At 35.9% G+C, this 6,704-nt stretch overlaps 2 long non-coding RNA genes across 2 annotated transcripts; both read left to right on the forward strand.

Annotated features, from left to right (window-relative positions):
* Positions 1-1,535: 1,535 nt before the first annotated feature.
* LOC131220537 (uncharacterized) lies at positions 1,536-3,283 on the forward strand. The gene is made up of 5 exons (XR_009158672.1): positions 1,536-2,050; positions 2,123-2,227; positions 2,331-2,807; positions 2,911-2,958; positions 3,092-3,283. It is a non-coding gene; the product is annotated as an uncharacterized LOC131220537 (long non-coding RNA).
* Positions 3,284-5,381: 2,098 nt separating this feature from the next.
* On the forward strand, positions 5,382-6,290 carry LOC131220538 (uncharacterized). Its single transcript, XR_009158673.1, has 3 exons — positions 5,382-5,417; positions 5,638-5,736; positions 5,861-6,290. It is a non-coding gene; the product is annotated as an uncharacterized LOC131220538 (long non-coding RNA).
* Positions 6,291-6,704: the final 414 nt, after the last annotated feature.

Raw genomic sequence — 6,704 nt, forward strand, 5'->3', positions numbered from 1 at the left:
ATTCATTCTGTTATTATTTAGCTAGATGATGAATGTCAATTGTGATTGATTATGTAATTGTTTAAGTATATGACAATCAGTTGCCCATTTGGAAATTTTTATGTGGCCAAGCATAGATATAGTGTACTTTTGGAGGCATAAAAATTCTTAAATTGTCCCACGTTTGGATAATTCAAGGTTGGATAGATTAGAATGCTTTCGGTTCCCTGATTTAAATGCGCATGCTAATTCTGCGTTGTATCTGTCCTTTTCTTTCTGGTTACGTTTCTTATATTTATTTCTAATATCAAATATCCTCACATTATGTGGATACTTGACATGGGAATCAAATGCAAGATCGGAAAGTTGTGGTGATCGAAAAGTTGTATTATTTAGGTGTGATTGGTTTGATGTTCTATCTCAGGGCAGGGGTGTCAGGAAGGATGGGTTGGGGTTCACGCTCGTGAATTTGAAACAGTTATTGCATTCTGGTTGACAATTGTCTGATGAACCGTTTGTGTTTGCATCTCAAGTTGAGTAGGTGTTCTATGTGCAAGGCCCTGTCGAGAAGGATTGGCATGTTGTGATGAGGGCAAAACCTATGGACTTGTTTGAGATGCATGGGGAGGAGTTTGCAGATGATATTGATGCATACTTGGGGAGCTCGCCATGCAATGATCAAAGTTTGGAGGATTCGAGTGATGACATTGATAGTTGGGAAATGACAATATCGATGGTACAACAATTATCACACCTTTACGACCCACCCAGACAATGGTAGATGACCAAACAGATGATACTGAGTTTTCTGATCGTGATGGAATTGACATTATGTACAATAATTGATTTCTTATACACTAGATTCTCCTAAAGTATGAAAGAGAAATTCACATGTCTTTTTCCATATGATGATTTTAGAATATGTTTTAGCTTGATATGATGATTTTAGAATATGTGCTTCTGTTTTAGCTTGATATGATGATTTTGGAATATGTTCCATTGATAATGGGGATTCACAATTTGTATGGCTTGTATAATATGCAACTGTCCACAAATCAAGTTGTTCATTTTATGAATCTCCATTTAAATGAAAAATATTTGATTATCATATTGTCATATTGCTAGATATATACAGGTGTTAAACATGAGTACTAGACGCAGGGTTAGGCAATCTGAAGGCCCTATGACTGATAGTACTAGCCAGCCTCAGCTGCCCCAAACTAATGTTGGTCATACCCAACCTCAACTACCTCAGGCTACTAGTGGTATAACCAAATGTGTTCTTCTCCCGTGGACAATATGTGTTTTACCATGTAATTTGCTTTTGTTAATTAATTTTGTATGTACCATTATGATTTTTTTCAACAGATTCAACATCCAAGAAAACAAAGACTCAAGGCCCCACACGATCCTTTGATGTTTGGAAAATGCGTGAAGGTCAACAAATTTCTATTTCCATCAACGATCTAGGGCAGCCTGATTGTGATAGTGCTAGTAAGTTGACAAATTCATAGGGACAATAGCACGCAATGGGGAATATGCTCCCCTTACATTTAATGATTGGAGGGTGGTGCCAAATGTGAATAAAGATGATATGTGGGGGCTTGTCATGGTAATGGTTACGATGCTTTTTTTTTAGTTTTTTTTTTTTTGTTCATTATGTGATTGTCTGCTTTTAACATGTGATGCAGTCCAAGTTTGAGTTTGACGGTAATATTAAGGCTTGGGTACTGAAGTCACTTGGTAAAAAATGGAGGGAATGGAAGGGCAAGCTAAAGAAACTCTACTACTCTTCTCATGAGACTGATGAGGAGCGGCTCACAGATCTTGATGAGTGGGTTCAAGAGGATCAATGGAAGACTCTCGTTCAGTTTTGAAACTCTAAAGAGGGGAAGGTATGCCTCATTCAATTATAGAATTATACAAAATCTTTTGTTGATATCTTATAATTTACTCTGTCAGTGTGTCACATATAGGCTTGTTCAAAAAAATAAATAAAGAGAATTAGAAGAAACAATTGATTAACCACGCGGCAGGCTCGAAGAGTTTTGCGCGAATACGCGAGGAAGAAGTAAATTTTATTAATAACCTAACCAACCATGTTAGTATATTTGTATTATATAACTTGTTTACATATTAATAGAGGAAAATGGCTAATGGGGAGGATCTGAGCTAGGCAGATATGTTTATCTTAACTCATACATGCAAAGATGGAAAGCCTGTGGATGAGGCCTCATCAGTAGTAATGGTATGTTAATGTATTTACATGCAAGAAGAGCTCCATATAAATGTGTAGCAGTAGCTAGAGTATTTACACATTAACTGTTACCATGTGATAATTATTATTGCAGACAAAACTTAATGAAGAAATATCTCAACAACCCGGGGCCTCACAGAGTAGCACGGCAATGAATGATCTATTATCTCAAGTCATGGGAGAGGACAAGTATGGTCGTGTCCGCACTTATGGGTTAGGACCATCTCCATCTGATTTATGGGGTGCAACATCCAGCCAACAAAGGATGGCTTCCATTGATCAGAGGAGAGATGAAAGATATGAGGAACTACATGCTGATATAGTCTCTCTTAAAGAAAATATACTTGCACTCTCATCCTCAAGAGAAGCTGAAATGTCATCCATTAAAGAAACTATGGTTAAAATCTCATCCACAAGAGATACTGAAATTTCTTCCTTAAAAGAAACTCTGATGAAATTGATATCCACTATGAATAATACAAACAATAACCCACCCACAATATTTGGTGCTGCAGCTAGTTCTAATATGAACCAATCGTCCTCATCATCAAGCCATTAGGTGATCTCTCGGGTAATTATATTATATACATGTATTTATTTACATATGCACTATGTCCTAGATTATATATAGTTTAGTTGATATATAATGATTGATATTAATTTATCATTTATAGAAACACTCGACGAATAAGGGGAAGACCACGAGTTGCACTAGTGCTGAGGTAATTCCTTATACCAAGTGAATAGTTCTTTCATTATATTTTGATGTTATTGTGTTCTTAATTATATGTGGTATACAGATGAGTGTTTATTTAATACAATACAGTTTGTCAAATAGTGAATTTTATTTTGTAGGATGTGACTAGAGTTCTTCTTACAAGTATTGTCAAACCCGGGGTTACTATTGCTAAAGGAATTGTTTTGAGCAAGGATCCGCTCACAAAAGTAGGGGGCATGAACTTGGAATTGGTTTTTGCGAAGTATTAATTCATGTGGCAATAGTACGGGAGGAGGTTTTAATAAGACCTTATAGACGATGTAAAATAATTGGGGATGTTATTGGAATGAGTATTGTTTTAGCCCTCTATTATGTATAAGGTCAGATTTTTTTTTCCATATACAATAGAATTTCTTGTACAAGAATGCAAGTACTAATTAATTTATTTTTATTGCTTTGTTTTGTAGGTTTAAGGAGAGATGGATTGAGCTAAATGAAAGGATCTCTCTCTCTCTCTAAATGTTTTATGTTTTATGAATGGGTTTAGAACTGATGTGTGATTTGGCCCTCTAAATGTTTTATGTTTTATGAATGGGTTTAGAACTGATGTGTGATTGGTTTTGGATAGAAAGTATTTAACTCTAATTTTGCAATTTAGATTGACTTAAGATCCAATGCATATGATAGGTTGGGTAACTAAATCAACAAGTTAGCCAACATGATTTACTTTTGTTCTTATCAATTTTCTTTATAACTCAATGCAACTCTTGTTCTTTCCATGTTTCTTTACAACATTATTAAGAGGGTGTTTACCTTTTTTAGAATGTTTTTTGAGGCAGTGTTACATGATGGAAGCCAAGCGAAGGAGAACAACTACATTTATGTAAGTATTATAAGTCTTAAGCTCCATTTGGTCATCACATCAATCTTTATGAATATAATTTTTTATCAAACCAAATGGATCTTAAGCCCCTTTTTTAACTTCGCCAATGCAACTATTTGCATTGCTGGTCCCAAGCTCGGTAAAAGAGGAGAGAGAAAGGCTTGATCATCAAGGTGAGTTGTATCATTTTTTTCCATATTTCTTTAATGCAGCAATGCTATGTTGAAATTTTCAGCATTTTCATAGGTTGAGAAGTGGGTTGATCCAAAATTTTGTTGACAGTGTAATCTCTAATTGCTTTATGCTTCTTGTAGGTGCATTTTCTGTGTATTTGGAGCCATGGCATGCAGATGTCTTTAAGTTCCTAGATCTTAGAAGAGAAGTCATTATCGGAAAACATGAGTGGAATCACTTCGGACCCGAACTTTGCAGTCGTCGTCGTTGCGGCAATAACCTCATTAATCAATAAGGAAGGCCAAGCAAATCAGGTTAGTGGCCCATCTTTGGCAATTAGGGATGGTGAGAGTGGTGGTACAAGTAGCAACAAATGGGTGGTGGAATCCATGTCTTCACTGTCAGAGAAGTCGGTTCAGCATTTTCAGTGATCATGGAATCCATGTCATTGGGATTTGGATTTCCATTGTTTGGGTACATAGCTTCTTGTGCTCATGGTCATGTGATACACAGGACTCTAATTAGATTCAAATACAATAACATGACCGTTCTGGAATTTCGTGGATTTCTTATGATCACTTAATAATGAAAAAAGAGAGCAAGTTTACAACTTACAAAGACCATTTAAAACTTTTGAGGCTGGAACCACTTCAAAGCTTTGTAGGTTTGAATGTGTGGGGCCCATTGTGATGTGTTCATGATATCCAATCCATCCATCATGTGTGTCCCCTATTTTTATTGCAGGGACTCAAAAATAAGGTCGATACAAAATGCAGGTGAATCACACCGCAAGGAATAGTTTGGATGGGGATGCCTACCATTTAACACCTACTAGATATTGCATGAGGCCCTCAACGTTTTTTTATAACCACTCGATTGATTCAGAAGATGTGGTCTATCGAGATGAATGGACACCTTTCGAAGCAGGCTATTTTTCCATGTGTTTGATATATGTTTGTGTTTTACTAGTCCTTCAATTTAACAATGTCAGAATTGTCTACAGTCTATTTAATATTGATTAATATTCTCTGTTTGCTAACAGAATACATACAAGTAAGCCTTGCAGCATTGTAAGATTATCCCAAAGCAAACAACCTCTAGAAGTTCGTTATCCACATCAAACAGGTCATCCTCTCCAAAATCTTTGAACATTTTAGCGATTTGTTTTGAAAGAAATATTAAGAAGTGGAAGCAATTCTCTGTCAAAAGCAGAGTTAATGGAAGCTATGTCAAGGTATCTTAGTCAAAAGCAGAATTAAGAAGTGGCACTATATGCAAATGATTTGAAGACTTAAGGTCATAGCTTTCTTTACTATTATTTGTAGTTCATGCTGTTTCTTTCTCTTTTTAGTTCTGATATGGTTCCTTCTCTAGTGATGATTGGCATTGCTCCTGGTGCACCTGAGGTATATCTATGAAGAACGTGTTATTTATGTATTCCTGTTGAAAATGTTGTAGTGGGAAAAGATTTCTCTCTCAGTTGTTCTTTGTATTTGTTCTTACAATCTAATATCCATTCCATTCAGGAAAGTTTGTATTTGTTCTTTTATGTTGCTCTTTATGATCTGTAAGCTATGTTGTTGAAGCGACACTTATGATTATTCTGTGGAATATTTGTATGTCCAGAGGCCACAACTTGTTAAGGGGAACATGCAACTATTTTCCGTAGACTAGCAACGTAGTCAAGCTTTAGAAGCACATGCTGCAGCCTTTGCAACATTTAAAGTGAGTTTCACAAATATCCCTTTACATGTAAAAATATACATCTGAACAACCTCTTTCACTTGGTTCACGATTACTACAGGCTCCCTGTTATATACTTTTAATATTATCACTTGTCCCCATGCAGGTTGCTGGAAATGAGAATCCTTCTACTCTTATTTGCTTTGCATCAAAGACCATGAATGCCGGTCAATTTATTTCGAAGTTGCATGTCATCGAACTCGGTGCTCAGCCAAGTCATTGCGTATTTCAGAAACAGTAGATGATGAGAGTATTAGCGTATAGGAAGTACCTAGCTAGTGCATGAAGGCAATATGACGTTAGAAGATTTCCTCACCCCAACTGAGATGAAAGATGGACTCACAAACCTTGCTAGAGTCGAAGAGCTGGTTGTTGTTATTTATTTATTTATATTCAAAACCATTTTCAATTTATTATAATAAATATTATAATTTTTTTATTGTCTAGTAATATAAATTTTGTTTAATATTCAGTTTTATTTGTATGCCATCATTTTTATGTTTCAAATATTTAAAAAATATAGGTTTCGATTGAATTATATATAATATAAAAAAATTTACTGGCATGCTAGGGCCTTTCAAATCTATACAAAAGCCTTTACCGGCGCTTGTGTAGAAATTTTACGGTGCTTTTTTGTGAGAAAAAGTGTTTAGAAACCACTTTTACCAGTGCTTGGAGCGACTTTTACCGGCGCTTATTCGCGTTGGGAAAACAACAACTAGCGGCGCTCATACAAGCGCCGGAAAATCACCTAGCGCCTTCCCGACATATCTATTTAACGGCGCTTGGTTAGTGCCACTATTATATATACCGGCGCTTTATGGGATTTTAGCGGCGCTTGAAAGTGCCGGTAAAAATCCCAATTATTGTACTAACACTACATGAATCTGTAGGAATAATGATGTCAACCATTAAAACCTTCTTAGAACCTATGTGTATGTTTATTTGTC

This window comes from Magnolia sinica, chromosome 12 (assembly GCF_029962835.1).
Source record: "Magnolia sinica isolate HGM2019 chromosome 12, MsV1, whole genome shotgun sequence".
In the NCBI taxonomy this organism is placed as follows: domain Eukaryota; kingdom Viridiplantae; phylum Streptophyta; class Magnoliopsida; order Magnoliales; family Magnoliaceae; genus Magnolia; species Magnolia sinica.